This window comes from Corvus hawaiiensis, chromosome 2, assembly GCF_020740725.1.
Source record: "Corvus hawaiiensis isolate bCorHaw1 chromosome 2, bCorHaw1.pri.cur, whole genome shotgun sequence".
Classification (NCBI taxonomy): domain Eukaryota; kingdom Metazoa; phylum Chordata; class Aves; order Passeriformes; family Corvidae; genus Corvus; species Corvus hawaiiensis.
This window is the reverse complement of record NC_063214.1, coordinates 92,188,080-92,205,233: the sequence shown is the minus strand read 5'-3', so window position 1 is coordinate 92,205,233 and position 17,154 is coordinate 92,188,080.

The window sequence follows — 17,154 nt, the reverse complement described above, 5'->3', positions numbered from 1 at the left end:
AAACTCCACTGTTTTTTTTCTTTTAGCTACATATGGTATTTTGTCAGGTGTAAGTCTCAAACCTGTTCATTGAATAAAAAGGTATACTTTTTAAAAAAGAATACTGCAGTACCTGGGCACAAAATTTGCAGAGCGGAACAACCACATCCAGCAGTCTTTACTTGGTCTTGATACAAATGTCCTTGTTAAAATGTCAGTAGGGTGATGTTAAAAGAACCAACTGAGGGACTGGGTCAAGTTAAGGTATTTTGGCATCCACAAAATAGAACAGCACTCTAAAAGCTCAAAAAGGGCTGTTGAAGCTTAACAACTAGCAAGATGTTGTGTAGGTGTGTTTGTGAAAGAGAGAAGCACGCAAGAAAGTGTCCAAGGAAGATGCTTGCCTGGAACTGGAAGCAGATTTAAAACTGTGTGGGGCTGACAGACTCAGCAGGATCTCAGTAATCTTAATAAGCCTGGAAAAATACTTGCCATACTTATCAAGCCAAACTGACCCCCATTAATTCCTGGTTTCTCCTTGTGTATACTTATAAAATCTAAGTTTTTCACCCTCACTTTGCTGTTAGGATGGAGAATTGCTTTATGACACTGAAAATTCTCAGCAGCGGCTATAGCACACTTCTTTTCTCTGGCTGCACAGAGTGGTCACAACCTTGCTGCCTATCCACAACAGCTGAAGATAGATTATGTCTGCTGCAGAAAAATCAAATCATGATCAAAGAAGCTTACTGATTTATTAACAGCACCTAATTAACCAGCAGTGAATAAACAATACTTTAGGGATCAATACCAGCACTACAACAGATAAACCACAGCACTAGACTCTCCCACATATGACATAGCATTTGCATGGCTTCAAGTACATCAGCAGCACCTTTGAAACAAAGTCTATTGCTACATCAAGGCCACATAGAGCTGCTTTTCCACATGATTTGCTTTTAGCTCATAAAGATGAATCAGTTTCTGGAAGAGTTATAATCTGTGGTAAGTCAATCCAGAATTACGAAGGTATGCAGAGATGCTTAGAAGTGAACACTTTGGGTTGAATGGTATCTTTGATATGGAAGCAGACATTTTAGCAGTGTGATCAGCTCTTCGTGAGAGAGAACTACAGTCCTGACCTGTAATTCCTCTGCCCGCTTTCAGCCCATTCAAAATGTAGAGTGAGAAGCCAGCACAAGCAAGAATTGCTTTGTCAGAGAAGCTGTTACAGAAACTTCTTTTACTATTTTTGCTTTCCATTGCAAGAGCAACCTTTCAAAGATACTGACCTGTAAAATTCCAAGTCATTGGCAGATGCTGGGGTTTTTTGGGGGGGAGTGAGGAATTTTTGTAGAGTTGGAGGTAGGATTGCTCTGGAAGTGACTTCTGCAGAGCAAAGGGTCAAGGGATGCAAATAATATGGGGAAATTTTGCTTGCATTTTCTTTCAACTTTTTCCCAACAATACCACAAGTAATTGAATGACACATCTTCATTTCTTTCTGTACTGGTGTTAAAACTCTTTACCCTTGCTTTTTGCAGTAACTTTCTTCTAGTGATGATGAATGTTGTACAAATAGCGCAAGCATAATAAATTGGTTCTTAATTTCCTTCCAGCTGATCTTGGATTTGGCTGGTGTCTATAAGTGAAGCAAATGTACTAGAAAAATAGATGGTAGGTTTTGATTGTCATAGCCAAATAGTCATTACGAGTGTTAATCACCAAAAGTGAATTCCAGTGTATACTTAACTGCACACCTGTCTGACATCTGGAAAATTGAACTAATCCATTTTCTGAAAGGAACTCCGACTTGGAAATCACATTTGCATTTGGCAGCGTTATGCCTACTATTGTTACAAATAGCCCTGAAGAAGATTAGAATGGAAGGAAATAAAGGCAATATCCTTTGTTTTGAGGGCCGTGTGTTTTGTCGTTTTGACAGCACTGGGAGAGAGTTATTTGCCTTGTTTATCAGCACAGAGCTCACATGCAGCACCAAGAGGGCTCCTGCAATGCTTGCCCCAGGGTCTGCAAGTGAAGAGTTACACAGCAGAGATTTTGAGAAGGCAAAGCTGCAGGAGGATGGGCACCAGGGCTGGGGAGGGGGTGCAACTTGGGATGGAGGAGTGAACTCCATTGCTTGGTGTGTTCTTCCACCTCTTATCACTGCCCTGGTGAAAGTAGAGCAAACAAGGGAAGGTTTCATGCTGTGCCTTCCAAAAGTGTTGAAAACTCCTTTGGAAGATTTTACAGATTAAAATAGCCAATTTGTTAGTGGCACTGTTTCAAAACCTTCAGAATCATCAGGTGAGTTTGTTTCTCTTGAGCAAAAAGGGGAGAACTACATCTCGTGCATCACCCACAGCTTCTCAGGACTCCTTAAGCCCACTAACATCCAAATACAGGTTTTTCTAGCTAACCATAAAAGTGATTGTCCAAAAATCAATGTGTCAGAGTTTAAATAAACACATTTATCTTAATATAAATTCATCTTATATCAGCTACTTTTTAGTTTTTATAGCTGTTAATTCATCTACCTGTAAATAAAAGAGTATACCTTCTATCACTGGGAGTGACAGTTATTATACCATAACGTTGTATTTTCTTTCTTAAAAAAAAATCTAGAAAATCTTACGGGCCAATATATTTCTTCCATATGTCTTAGTTGTTTTGTCATAATAGCAGTACCTAAAAAAAAAAAATTACACATTACAGAAAATGAATCAGGCAACTGATTTTAATTTTGGATTTTTTAGTCCTCACATAATGTGTGATTGAAAGTTTGTGAGGTGCTCAGTGTGGTTTATAAAACCCTGTCAAGCTTGTAACTTTGGAAAAGAAAGACTTCTTAATACACAGTTTTTAATGTGAAATTACCATATTCTCTCTTAGCAAGAGAGGTCTTTTTCAGCAACTAAAATTAACTGTTGAAAAACGTTGGAAATGTGCATGGTAATGAGTTCATTCCTGTCAAAATGAAATCATTAATATTAATTTTTATCCTCCTCTGAGTGACTCCTGCACCATTTTTCAAGTTAGGAAAGAAGTTGTTAGAAAATTTGCAAGACCATTTCCAGCAATACAGGGTAGCAGGTCTCCCATCATCATCAAAACACTATTTTAATGGCTTGACTTCTCCTTTGTAAACTTCTTACTTCACTGTTTAACTTGTCCTCTGATTATTTACATATTTACATACATAACTGTAAGGCTGTTAACTTACAGAACACATAGGATGTACAGACCTTGAGATTACCATAAGATGGTCTTCCAAAAGGTTTTGAGGATTTTTTAGCAGCTAAGTAGAGCATTACATCTCAGTTCAGACTGTTCCCAAAGGACCTGTTTTCACTGAAGTCAACGGAAAAAATCCCATTGATTTCAGCATGGCTGGATAAAGTCCAAAGTTCAGACATTTACGAGAGGTCTCTGAGTACAGCAAAAAATAGGAGGATTCAGAGACTCTTGATTCATTGGAAGATTTGAGTAGGTGTTTAATCTCTTCTGATTTTATTACACTTAAGCATAAAACTAAATATAAGCATAAATTTAAATGTCTTTGTTTAAAAGTTCTATTTATTTTAAAAAATCCCACCCTATACTACAGCTGTGTTTACCAAGCAGGCAGGTGACATGGAGTCTCAGTGACAATAGCTTTTAACAATAAAAAGGTTTAATTTCTGTGTTAAAATTACAATTTTCACTTCACAGTACATCACAAAACTTTTAAAAGGTGGCACTAACAGCAGAATCTTTTCAATTTAAAAATGTCCTGGAATTTTTAACTGGATGTACCTTGTCGGCTTTTGTTTTAATTTGGGGGGAAGGGGAAGGGATCAACTTTTATCCTCATTTAATGCCAACTAAATATTCCTTAGCTACTGAAGTGACTTAATGACATGAGTATGTGGTCTTATCAAAGTCCCATTATTGTTCTGACAGTATCTCATTTGTATGCAAATCCACTTGCATGCAACTTATTCTTTGGCAAACGGTGCTAGCAAGCCAGCGAGCATCGTTTTAATTATGTGCATGTCTGTGAACAGTATATTTGTTACTGCACAGGAACATTCTGCTGCTGTAACAACTACAGCACCTTATAACACGCTCATGAAGGATGCTGCAGACCATCCTGCAATCCTTATCGTGAGTGATAGACATGCTCTGCCAGTCTCTGTCACCCAAGGGTAATTGCAATACATAAGGCAACCTTTCAAATAAAATATTAATGGGGCACTTTTTTGTGATTTCCCATCTTTTTCATAATGATGCCCACTGGATATCTGTTCAATTGGTGCCTTGCCTTCTCTTACTTTACAAATTCTTGATGATTAAGAAAAATTAATCCTGTTAGACACAAACCAAGAGGGAGAGCCCCGTGCACCTGTATGGTAGAGGACAGCTTCTGCTTAGCAGATGTAGGTTAGTGTCAGAGGATGACTGGTGTCAGTAGATGTACAGGGGGGGAGAGGGATGGGGTGTACATGTATACCTGATAGGGGGTATTAACCCAAAAATAAGGGGAATCTGCTTGGTGATTTACAGGGCCCCTTTCTGACACCCCTGAGAAGGGCCTCCTGGGAGATCTGGCCCCATGCTGTGTTTCTGCAACCTCCAGAAAACACTGTCTGGAGGATGGTGGTGGGGGACACTCTCTCTCCTCGAGGCCTTATGGACAAACTCGTCCTTCTCTGCACTTCATCTGGCTTGCAAGATAAAGCTAACTCTTCATTGTGCCATGGAGCCAGCTCCATTACTTGTGATACAATCCATCCTAGGGGAATGTTCTACAGGGAGGAATATCATCATATTTGGAAAGACAACTTCAGAATTGCATGATTCCAGAAAAAAAGACAGTGTCAATACCCCATCTCCGAGCTAGCAAAGTTTTATCATGTACCTTTGGAGGAAAAAACAGTTAATCTATCAGGAGAAGCATAATAACGCAAAATCAGTCAGCACAAGCACAGAGGCACCGAGAAAGTGCAATGTCCTCCTCTGAATGCAGCCTCAGCTTACACAGTTAAATAAATGCAGATGTGACTGTACAGCGCATCTACGTGTGGTGCTGCAGTTTGATCTACTCAGGAAGACAGGGCTGGAAGAGCTGCCTAGGTCATTAGCTGCAGTTCTCTGCAATTGCATACGCCCCTGTGTATGTTCATGTACATCCCTGTGCATGGCAAGCATAAAATCTGCACACCTGCAAAGTAACCTGCACTTAGAGAAACATTTTCTGTCTGCTAGGAAAGAGAGGCTCTAGTCGAACCAGACAACAAAACTTCTGCATTTACTAATAAAGCTGACAAACTGATTTATGGCTGTTTTTCTTGCTGTGATTTGTTGACAGATTGTTCTTTATGCAAAAATTACCAAGGTTTAAATCTGCATCATATGGCCTCTAATTCAGCTGACAATATGTTACCAATTAAATTCCGCTTAAGCTATCATCAACTAGCAAACCACAGACTGTGTTAAAGAGAATGACAGTCAGATAGCCAGTAAAATAATTTGTGCCATTATTCTGAAGGCTGGCCTATAAAGGAGGGACATTAAGTAACTATATGAATGATAAAAAGAGATTTTTTTTGTAGTGAAAATGAAACTGCTGCTGTTTTTTTAATGTAATACATCTCCTGATGGAGAAAAAGAGATGGGATTCCTGTCCTTGGCATCCCATACTGTTCCGTCATGCAGAAGGAGAGGTACAGCAGGGTCAGTGGTTAGTGGGAGGAGTATTAATGAAACTTTACTATTTGCCCTTTAATTTGATCTTAAATTACCAGTTCTGGCCCTTGCTCTTCTAGATTGTTTTCACTTGTAGGAAGAGAATGCATTTTCTGCCAGGAAAATTGTAGATCCTGTGGTAAAAAAGAAGGTGTTTCTAAATGAGTTTAATTTCCCCACATAAATTTCTCCTTCCCTAAGGTGAAAAAACAGCTCAGCACACAGAATGACATTGAACATCATAAAGAAGAATACAGGTCCTCCCTCCCAATACTGACCTTGGCAGCACATGGAATTGGGTAGGGCCCTGATAACCTTCCTTTGCAAATTCACGTAGGCAACCTCACCTGAGAAAGACATATTTTAAATGTTGCTGTGAGATAAAAAAAAGAAGGTGCTTTTCTGAGCAGCCATTAGCTGGGTTTGCTCCAGGAGAGGTGAGAACTTCCTCAGAGCCAGAGCTCTGCAGTGCGAAGTGGGCTGAGGTTCGCTTAGGCGGTGGAGGTGGCCTGATCTGTTTTCTTGGCTTAAACACTAGTGCCAAAGCCCAGGGTTTAAACAGTATGGTGGAAGCTCATCTGTGAATGCTGCATTGTACAGAGCTCCCTGCTGTGAGTATTATCTACCTCCTTATCTCAGCTTTAATGTTGCAGTTGAGTATTAAGTGTATGTGTGCTCCAGAGAATGGGTAGTAATCTTTGTTTAGAAAATAGAGCCTATCACTATTAACTCTAGTGAATTGAAATTTTACTCCTTTCCCCACTATATCATCACTGCAGTCATTATTTACTTAAGAGCTTTTTAATGGTTTACTGGCTGTACTGATGACTGCAGTGTCCTAGGCAGGTACTAGGATTTGGGGACTAGGATTTTGGGATCTCATCGTGAGGTATCTCTAATGAATGCCTGAACTCCCTTTCATTTCTGTATGCTGCAATATAATAACATGAGCCAAAAAACCCCACTGAGAAGCAACTAAAATCATAACACTTTCAAAAATACAAATATCCCTCTTACTGAAGATTACAATGTAAATCAGGCATCTATTATTTCTGTGTCAGTATAATAATTTAAAAAGAATTTGCACATGATAAGAGGCATCCTCTAAGGATGACAAATTAGGCATAATAAAACAGTTAGAAGAGAACATAAATAAGAAGGCATTTGGGGCAAATCCTCTTCTTCCTCTGCAGTCATACAAATAAACAGTTTGTGGGATACACTTCTCTGCTTACAAAATGATAGCTGAGGCTCTTACAAATCCCATCAAGTCTCTTGTCCCAGCTGTCCTCGAAGAAAGGAAGGAGGGGAGCAGCAAAGTCTTTGGTTCTTGCCTTGCATCATGACTTTGTGGTCACAAATGTGAAGATTACACTGCTATCTCACATCTCTCCATCGTGGAGAGCTGTGCCTTCTCTACTGGTAGCTGAAACAGAAAGACCCAGGGCAGAAGAGGCTGCCCCTCTAGTCATCACACCAATATAATGGTTATACATAAACCCAGATCTACATATCTGTAACGTCTATATGCATTTCTGTAAGGTCTTCATCAGCTCTTGTCTGTACAAGAAGAGCAGGAATATTCTGGTGTAACTCAGTTGAACTACTTCATGTGTGCTCCTGCATGAACTAAGAGTCAGTCCCTGTGATACTCAATATTAACTCCTCCATTTTATCAGCATTGTCAGGATTTAATGTTTTTCCTGGTTTTTAAACTTGCCTGGGCATCTGGGTGTGGTGCTGGAGAAAAAGGCAGTCCTGCAACAGCAGGCAAACCTCTTGCTGACAGCTCTGCTGTGTGGTACATTTGTCAGTGTTTTCTGCTGCTCTGCCATCTCATTCAGATTTTTTCTGGCTTATTTCATAGCTTGCCCTGCAGTCCATGTGGGAATACAGATCACTTCTGCTGAAGAAGATAGTCATGAGGGATGTCACACCAGGAGCAAGGATAGTTTTATCCTCTCCATTTGCTCTTTGAGAAGCTGGCACTGCAGAAGCCCTGTGAGCCTCAGGTCTCTGCAGCCCTACTCTACCAAGTCTGGCAGACTGCATGTTGCCTCCAGATTTCTGTATCTTTACCATTGGGTGTGCAGGAGTTAAGATCCAGGATCGTACTGCTTGGATTCCCTCCCACCCTCCAATTCCCCTCCCACGGACAAACTCCACTCATTTACAGGAGAGGAAAGAGGAAAAGTCACCTCACTTCAGTGTAGTGTTTTATTATAAGAAGGACAGGATGGAGAAGTCCTAGGCCACTTCCTCCAAGATCTGGGTGGTCACCTGGGGATCACGAGCAGCTGACGTAAGTCATGGTAGACTTTGCTGAAAATCAGCAGATCCTGGCCCTGGATTTAGCCATAATGGTCCCTCTGCTGACCAGTGTCTCAGCACAGCAAGGGCCAGGCATAGCCCCCCACTCTGGCTCAGGAGAGGAATGTGCCTTTCACACTGCTGCTGCAGGGATATATATAAACCCTAATGGGAACCTCCCTCCTTGGCTGTTGCACTCCATGCAAGGGGCTCTGCTTGTTGTAGCAGAGATTGCCATGGTTCTTCCTACTCAGGTCACCAAGCAGATGGAAGTGGCTTTTCATAAGCTGGGTTGATAGTGGTCAGTATTAAAATTTAATTTGAATACTTGGGAATACAAGACTGCCACCACTCACTGTGATTATGGAGTAACAATATAAATTAGAAAAACTTTATTAATATCTTGCTGTCTTCCATTGTAGCTTTTTTTACTCCTTGCTTGATTTTTCAGATGAAACTAGATTTGTTCAGAGGCTCTCTGATAGTGAATGCATGTTTTAGTTAGACATAATGAAGAGCAGGCTGCATGATGCTTCACAAGATTTCCCTTCCAGCTCTACCAGCAAACAACAGAGATAACCACTGCATCCCAGATTTCCATGCTATGTTTCTTTCTGGGCCTGGTCCAACTTGTACTCAAGCTAGTTCAGAAATTTTCACTGATTTTCATGGACTTTGGACTCATCTCTTTTAAGAGAAAGAAGGTAATTTATATCAGAAATGCACACTTACCTACTGGCATCTAAGGTGCATGTGGACACAGGAAGGGTATAGGGAAAACAGAATCTCCACCATCCAACAGTGGCACCATCTAGTCCCCAGTTACTGTCTTTGATACATTTCCTAATTTCTGCAGTGATTTAACATTAGAGCTGGTCCAGCTCATTGAAGCAAATTTATATGCAAGAGCACTATTTTAATCTTAGACTTAAAATAATTTTAATTAATAATAGCTTCCTCTTCTAGTCTGTCAACATACCTCCACCTCTTGGCTTTTTAAGAAATAAGGTAAATATAGAAATAAAAGTATTAAATTATTACCAGGCAACCAGAATTAGGAAAACATCAGAACTGTCAAATCTAGAGATGTGAAAAATGACCTAGACTTTTCAATTCCGACCTGTCTCCTCAACACAACTCTACCTGGTTCCATCTTATTTAAGACTTGCTAATTTGACTAAATATTGAAATGAAATAATGATAATACTATAATAGACCATCTCATCCTTTATTCCTTCAGTCACTCAGGTGCCAGGTTTCTTTCTCAACATGCAACTGCTAACAAATATCACCTTCATGACTTTGCCTGTGGTGTTTATCCTGCTGCTACTATAATTTTGCTTCCTCTTTGCAGGAGACAGCTGCTCTACACGGGTAGCTCTTCTGCAGCACGGTAAGACATTATCAAAAAGCTTATTGCTGATGCTAATGGAACTGGTCTAGCTGCTGACACAGAACATATGGCTTTACTGGATTTCAGTTCCAAAATGCTGACCCCCTCTTTCAGAAGAAAGGAGCATAGTGATCTGGAGCACACGGCTCAGCCATGTCCTCACTGTAGGAGACTGAGAGATGTATGGGCTATTTCACCCCCCTTGGCTTGGAAGGGAAAGCTAGCATGCTTACACTTCCCTCATCCAATTTAAAGAAAACGAACCAAAAATGCTGTGTTCAGAAACCATCATGCTGGTACCAATAGGGTTAATAGTTCTCCAGCAGTGTGCCTTTTGGAAGTTTGGAATTTTTTGCTATTACTTGGATAAAAAATTGATAAAGATAAGGCATGCAGTTTTCTTTTTCTAAGGCTGTACTCATTTAATGGTTAAACTTGAAAAGGGGATACTAGAAGCATCCTGAATACAGTTTAAATGAGTTTAAAATTCCAGTTGCTTATAGCTTACGAAAAAAAGTGTCTTAAACCAAATGGTCTCAGTGGGGTGATGCATGAGCAAAATGTAAAATGACACATAATGAAATAAAGTAATTTTATTTGCAAACCTGTTTGAAAGGCTGGTACAGAATGTAACAATCAAGCAGAAGCAGTCTGGCACTTCTCTTGGTGTACTTTTGCAGAATTATGTGACCCAAGAAAGAAAACATTAAGATGTTCTGATTTCACCCTATAGGACACAGAAATACACTTTGGTTAATGCTTACCATAATTCTATCTACTTGGCTCAGACAGTTATATTTTTATGAATCTTACGTTACTTTCTGTCACCCTCTAGGCAACAATATAGAGTTATTACAGTATAAAGGAAAATGCTTCCTGTTGAGCTTATACTTGAACAAGTCTTAACCATGTGGAAGCTCTTAATAAAAGGGTAAATATACTAAGGAATAAACAGGTAGAGTGAATAAAAAAGGAATATAGGCTTTATGGATGCTCAGGCTGATGGCATAAACCAGCGAAACACAGAAAACTCCAAGATACAGCTGACATGCTAAGCTACATCAGAAATCTGAGGGGGTTAGAATTTTGTTAAGTGAATTTAGTGCTCATTAAGGGATTTGCGGTGTCAGCATTATAAAGCAAAGTCCTCTCTCGCCCTCAGAATTGGAACAGCACAGTGCAGCAATATTAATTCCACGGCCGTTCCCTTCTTGGCCTTGCCAATAAAATTATTACCCAGGGACCCAATTGTTCGGCACTGCTCGGCGAGTGCCTCCTCGCGAGAAATTGAGCTGAGATCACCGGCTCTTTTAATGTGGCAGACAGATTGCAGCTCACTGTGCCATGCCAGGCTTGAAACACAGACAGCTTCTGCCTTTAGTTTAAAGGAAAATATTGTGAATTACTCTTGTTGTTTTCTGTATCTCCCTGAAATACCCACACAAATTGTTTCCTTCTGCTTTACATTTCTCATCATTTCCGTCTTTGTTCTCAGCCCAGTTATTTTGACTAGAAGTTTATTTTGCACAGCATAGGAAATAGAGATCAACAAATACCAACCAGACTTAGGAAAAAATATCGGTGTGTAGGTTTTCAAACCAGTTTTGTGGAGCAGAGATCTAGTGGTGCAGAAAACACTGATGAGGTTGAAAAAACTGTACTTGCTCTCTCTGTTTTTTTATCTTTCTCTCTTAGCTGAAAGTCAGCTAGAAAATTTTCATTCCATGGCTACTCTTCATAATGGGTATACATGTATATTGCAAACCCTTTTTCCTTGTGGCCCCTTGTGGCTTTTTAAGCCCAAATATAAAGCCTTCCTCAGCATTACCTTATCCCTTTGTCCAGACATCATTCAAAGCTACAGTTGATTTTTTAAATTACATCATATGTAACTAGATTTATTTTTCCTTTTCTGCAGATATAGTTTAATTTCCTTTTCCAATTTGCATGGGTGCACACTCATAAATTTTAAATATATTTAACCTCTTTTCAAAGAATCATTTTAATTTCTCTAAGGTCCATGACCTTTAACTTTGATACACAACCTTTTGTACGTTAAAAACCCACAAACACATCCAGAAATAATGCTTTAAACACCTTTGCTTGAAACAAAACATTCCCCTGCATGGTGCTCCTGGTAGCCCAGAAATAAGGGCTTCAGCTGAGAGTCATTTGCTGGGGCTTTGCTGATCACAGAGTTCATCAAGTATCTAATTAGTGAGGGAAGGTTGGATGGGCCACCCTGGATCCAAACAGGAATCTTGCAAGCCCAAGGACTGACCAGAACCTCTGGCTGCTAGAGAAAGGCAGAGAACACACTTCCACATGGCAATGATAGGTTGACTTGCACCCATGGCAAGTCCTTTGTCACCTCCTGAGATGTTACCAGTGATGAAAGGATCCCTCCTTGAACTGCGGAGTTTTCTTTTAAGTGCCTGCTGTTTCTGAATAGTCACCTTGTCACCCAGGCAGATCATTACCACTGTCATCTCTTGTTCCTCACTATTAGATGTCCCTTTCTAAGAGTAACCTCCTTGGGAAGTCCACATCCACACCTCCCAGGTGATGATGCTGGGCTATTTCCTTTCTAATAAACTTTTGCCGTGAAAGGCAAGGAGCAGGAAGCAAAGGACCTGCCTCCCAAGCTGAGCATCTTTGCTTAGCTTTGGAGAAGAGTAGGTAGCAACCTCCAAGCCCAGTTTGGGTGACCTGTCTAGGACAGCAAGAAGGGACAACCTGTTTCAGATGCCAGAGAAGATGACCTGGGGACCACAACTAGCCAGCACAGGAATGTCATGTTGGCTGTAACTCCATTCCCAACTCATGCTCCACAGCAGGTCCTGGCTGCTGGTACATAACCCCAGCTCACAGCAGCATTGGAGATCCCCAGAAAGAACACGCAAGTCTCTGTTTTTGTTCAGCAAGGATCACCTGCCTCCTCCTTGTTTTGGTTTGCAAATGCAATTATCCCAAATAAATCCGTTTGTATATATATATACACACACACAGGTGTATATATATTTTTTGTGTCACTGTAATCCTTCTCAGATTTTTCAGCACTGGCACTGCTCAGGGCTTGCCTGTGAAGTGCAGGCAGTGGAACAAGCACAGCCTCTGGCACAGTGTGGAGGCAGGCAGGGATTGTGCTGTGCACCACTGCCTTTGTCTCCAGCTTGTCTCTGCTCAACGAAGGCTGCCAGGCAGCAACCTCGGTCACGCGGAGGTTTTCTTCAGGGAGCCGCTGCTCCAAGAGATATTCTGAAAAGATGCAACCTTAAACTGCTGCAGCCACTGAGAATTATAATTATGGCATTTATTAAAGTCGTTTACAAGGCACAAATGTAAGACAAAAGGAAATAGGTAGTAATCACTTAACAGAACCTGACACCACTCACAAATTCAGAAATCTTTGGAGGAAAGATGAGGGATAGGTTAATAACCTTTCTCTTTTGGGTCCAAGGGGCATTGTGTGCTGCCAGCAGCCGTGACCAGCTTGAGTGTCCATCCACTGATCCCTTGGCCACTTTGTGAGATGGCCCCTGACATCCGTTGGGGGGTGACTGGCTGGCATGTGTAATTGGGAGCTGTCACTGGGGACACCCTCTTTGCTGCCCCCACGCCCGCTGTGCCTGACCCCAACCTGCAGACCCCTCGGCGGGCTCTGGTTTGGAGGGTGGCGTGTACCTGCCGTGCTCATTGCCAGCAGGTCGTGCCCTCCCCATCGCCAAAAAGCCACCATCCAGCAAAAGGGCTTTGTTCGATCTGGACCCCAGGGAAAGCCCACTCATAGCATTGGGTTCAGTCCTTTTGTTTCCAGGTTAAAAACTTGACCTTCCCCTCCCCTGAGCCTGAAACAGCCCTCACAGCACTTCTGTTCAGCAATTACATTTTCTTTTTAAATCTTTCCTTGGGGCTCAGGTGACAAAAAGACTTTGATAATATAAATAGGTCTCAAAACCTTTTGTGTGGGTAAAAAAACTATAGGAAAGAGAAAAACAAGAGGAAATAAAATCTGTGTCTCTCTAATTGGCATAATTCCTTCAGCGTGGTTTATAATTTAAGATGGATCAATTTTGCAACTGACATGATAGATGTTGTCATCAATACTTGGAAACAGCAATTTATATTTCTTTGTTTGGGGACACAGCCATCCACCTACCTCTGTAGGGGTATTATGTGTGAATCAAGAGCAATATGTGGCCAGTAGACTAAGACTTGACTTAGACTTCCAGCCATGCGCCTTATTAAAATAATAAATATTTTCATTATCCAGAGAATCCATTATAGTTCTCTGTTTTAGCTATTGTTAACTAATAACTTGGATTAATTACCAAGTTAAATCATTAAAAATTAAATCCATATATTTTGCTTCTTTAAAAGAGTGATAGCTTGAAATCATTTGTGTATTATGCATGTTAAGTGGGAGAGTGATGAAATATGTTGTGTTAACTTAACTTTGACAGAATCTGTATCCATGCCATATTACACTCTGGTCTTATCAAATCTCAGAAGCTACACTGTATAAATAGACTGCATCAGGAGAGAAATCATTCACAATATTTTTGGCATCTTTTGTAGTGACTAGAGAAGAGTCACCTAACGAATACAACATACAATAATGCAATAAAGGGGTGTATAAGAGCATAGAATCAAGGACCACTTACACCTGCTGAGTCAGAGTCAAGGTTAGGCATATGTTAGCGATCAGACATAAATACAACTTTCATCCTAAGGAATTTCAAAGCAGATTGCAAGTTTAAATAAATAGGGAAGCACAATTCAGAGCTCATTTCACTCTCTGCTGAAGCAACCAGACATTGTGCTGGAACTTAGCACTGATTTAATGAAACATAATCAGGTTGAAGACATATAGATACAGGGAGAAAGTAAAGTTATTTAGAGAGAAAAATTGTTTACAAATGTACATTTTATTATGTTAAGAGTACTAAACTATGGACTGTGCAACTGCTCAAACTGCAAGTTACTGAGCTCAATATGGGAAGAATAGTGACACTGGACAGGCAGTGATATACAGGTGGCTAGACCAGTGGGTTTGCCTTTGCTGTAAACTATGAGGTTATGAAAAACCACTACATTGAAAACTCTTTTCACTTAAGCGTGTAAGTATCTGCAGTGGAACACTGTATTTGAATTTAAATAGCAAGCCTATTATAAAGTATACTCATTAGACTACTTTAGAGACCCCTGGAAAAACAAAACACATCCTAAAGCACTGAGGGACTGATTCTGCAAAACTAGCTCTAATTTAGGATCTTGCCCCTGTGGAGCTGGTGCCCAGCAGAAGTAAGTACTACTCAGAATGGTGATGAGATGCTAAAGCAAGACTAACTAATGCTTCTTGGCTTTTCTTCTCATGGAAGAGAGTCATGTCTAGGTGTTATGCAAACACTCATCGACGAACCACATATGTCCTGTCACAGCCTATACAAAGGCTCAGAGCAGTTACCAGAGCTGCCCTGGGAGTACTGCCCTGCAGTGAGAGGTAGAAGTGTATCACACACCAAGAAATGCGTGACTGTGCTTGGTAATCCTCCCTGCCAAGCAATGCAGCAGTGCCCTCTGAAGGAATTGCTGATGGATTAGGCTGTTGGGACAAGAGCAGGCATGGATTTACTGAAGAGATGTGATGAGATGTAACAGCCCCCACTTTGTCCCTGAAACCGCAAGATGTGACATGCACTGTCTAATCCTGGACCATGCTGCACATACACGGCTGTGAGGCTACCCCAGGCAACCACTGAAATTCACAGGCAAAAAGCAGGTTCTGCCTGTGTCCCGCCACTCTGCATTGGTGTGTCACAAGTGGGGCAAGATGTAAAAATTCTTGTTCCTGAGACACACTGTACTAATGCTAAGGCATTTCCTACACCAGCCACTTCCAGAATTCTTCTCTTCTTCGAAAGCATTCAGCTACGGTCTTATGAATTCACTGAGAATTAATTTCTTGCTGGGTTCATGTCTTAAAGGTAGGTCATACCAAAGAGATACTATGGTGGTATTTTGCATAGAGGATGTTGACTAAGAATGTAGTATTTCTCACCTCCCCCTTATTTTATGTTACATTAAAATTATCTTTACTCTTCCTCAGGCAGTTGCTATGCCACGCTTAAGACAGAGAGTCTGAGAAGAGGGAAATGTCAACTTTTAAGATGATGTTCAGCTTTCCTGTTACATGCAATCTTTATATGAGGGATTTGAATTACATATTGTTCCTGGGCCTTTGGCTCTTCTTACAAAGTCTGCTTGACTGGGCACAGTTGCTTGCTTATTCTTAATAAAGAGTTGTTAACAGAGGAAAGAGCACAATGAAGGGGCAAGCAACGTCTATATGAATCATTAAAAATATATGTACAACAAGCAGGATTAGATAGCACACAGCATATTTTTATTTATATAATGCCATGCTTTCATAAAAAGGCAGGTTTCATTACCTACAGGAGTTGAAAATATGTTGACAAGTCACACAGCAAGGGATGACAGGGGAAAACTGTGGGTTGGTCGCAATAGGCAATGGGGAAGGGTTTTCTTCAGTCACTGTCCTGAAATTCTGTGTTACGGTTTCAATCATGGAACCCACTGGAGATAGATGGGACACTTCTAAGTAAGAAAGCAGCAGGTGAGGTTACTATTCAGTGGCTGGCAGGAGGGAAGGACTTGAATGAATAAGACACACAGGATGAATAAGCACAGAGGATGCTCCAGCCACAGGGACCAACCACGGTGTTACACTGAGGAGTCAGCAGAGGAGCCCAGCCAGGCACATCATAGAGGAAGCAAAATTAGGGGTGGAAGGTTAACCTGTAGGTGAGGTCTCGCATACAAGGAGTTTCAAAAATGCTACCAGGGTCAGAAGAACAAAGGGGAAACATCGAGCACCATGGCAGATAAGCAAAGCAGCTGGGATTTTGAATTGACATTAATTTCAATGCAATTAGTCTTGATGTTCTCTGCTCTGCATGAGAGGAGAATCATGGTCATGATGGGAAAGAAAAGAACACCATGATAATGATATACATGCAAGAAATGTAAAAGAAAAATAATAACTTTTTGTGTTAAAACATATTAAAAACATAAAACATACTGCCTATCATTGTGTATTACTCTTTGAAATTTAATTCACTCAGTGCTGTTCATGCTGTTTGTTTACATTTTCTATTGATCTCAGTTTGGATGATGAATTTAGCCTATGGAATTTTGCTTCCAAGTTTCCACACTTGACCTACCACTTGTGAGCATTGCAGTCCACCTTGCTCTTTATACAATGACCTGGGGTCAATTCCAGTGCTGATGTAAAGGGGGTCCCACTTCTAGTGATTAATCCATAAAGGCAGCCTAAGCCTGCCTTGGGGCCATGCTGCAATGGGGGTTGCACAACCTCCCTTAAAATAAGAAGAGCGAGGCAGCACAGGCTGTGGCTTGAAAAGGTCAGCATAAATATGCTGCCCTTCACTCCTTCACACATAAGTAATGTATTTGTTGAGAATGTTACCTGCTTTCCAGTCTCAACCTTCTGCTGTGGTAAGCTTTACCCCAGCTGACAAAAAACTTGTTTTCAGGTGGGTTTATGTGTCCATTAATACTGTACCAAGCCTGGCATCTGAACTGGCCTGAGTTTTTTTCATTTTCATCTTCATTTCCTCTGGTTAGGCAGGGAGTGCCACAAGTCTTCCCAACCGGGACACATCCTTCTCCATCCCCCTGGGGAAGCTGAGGAGACAGAT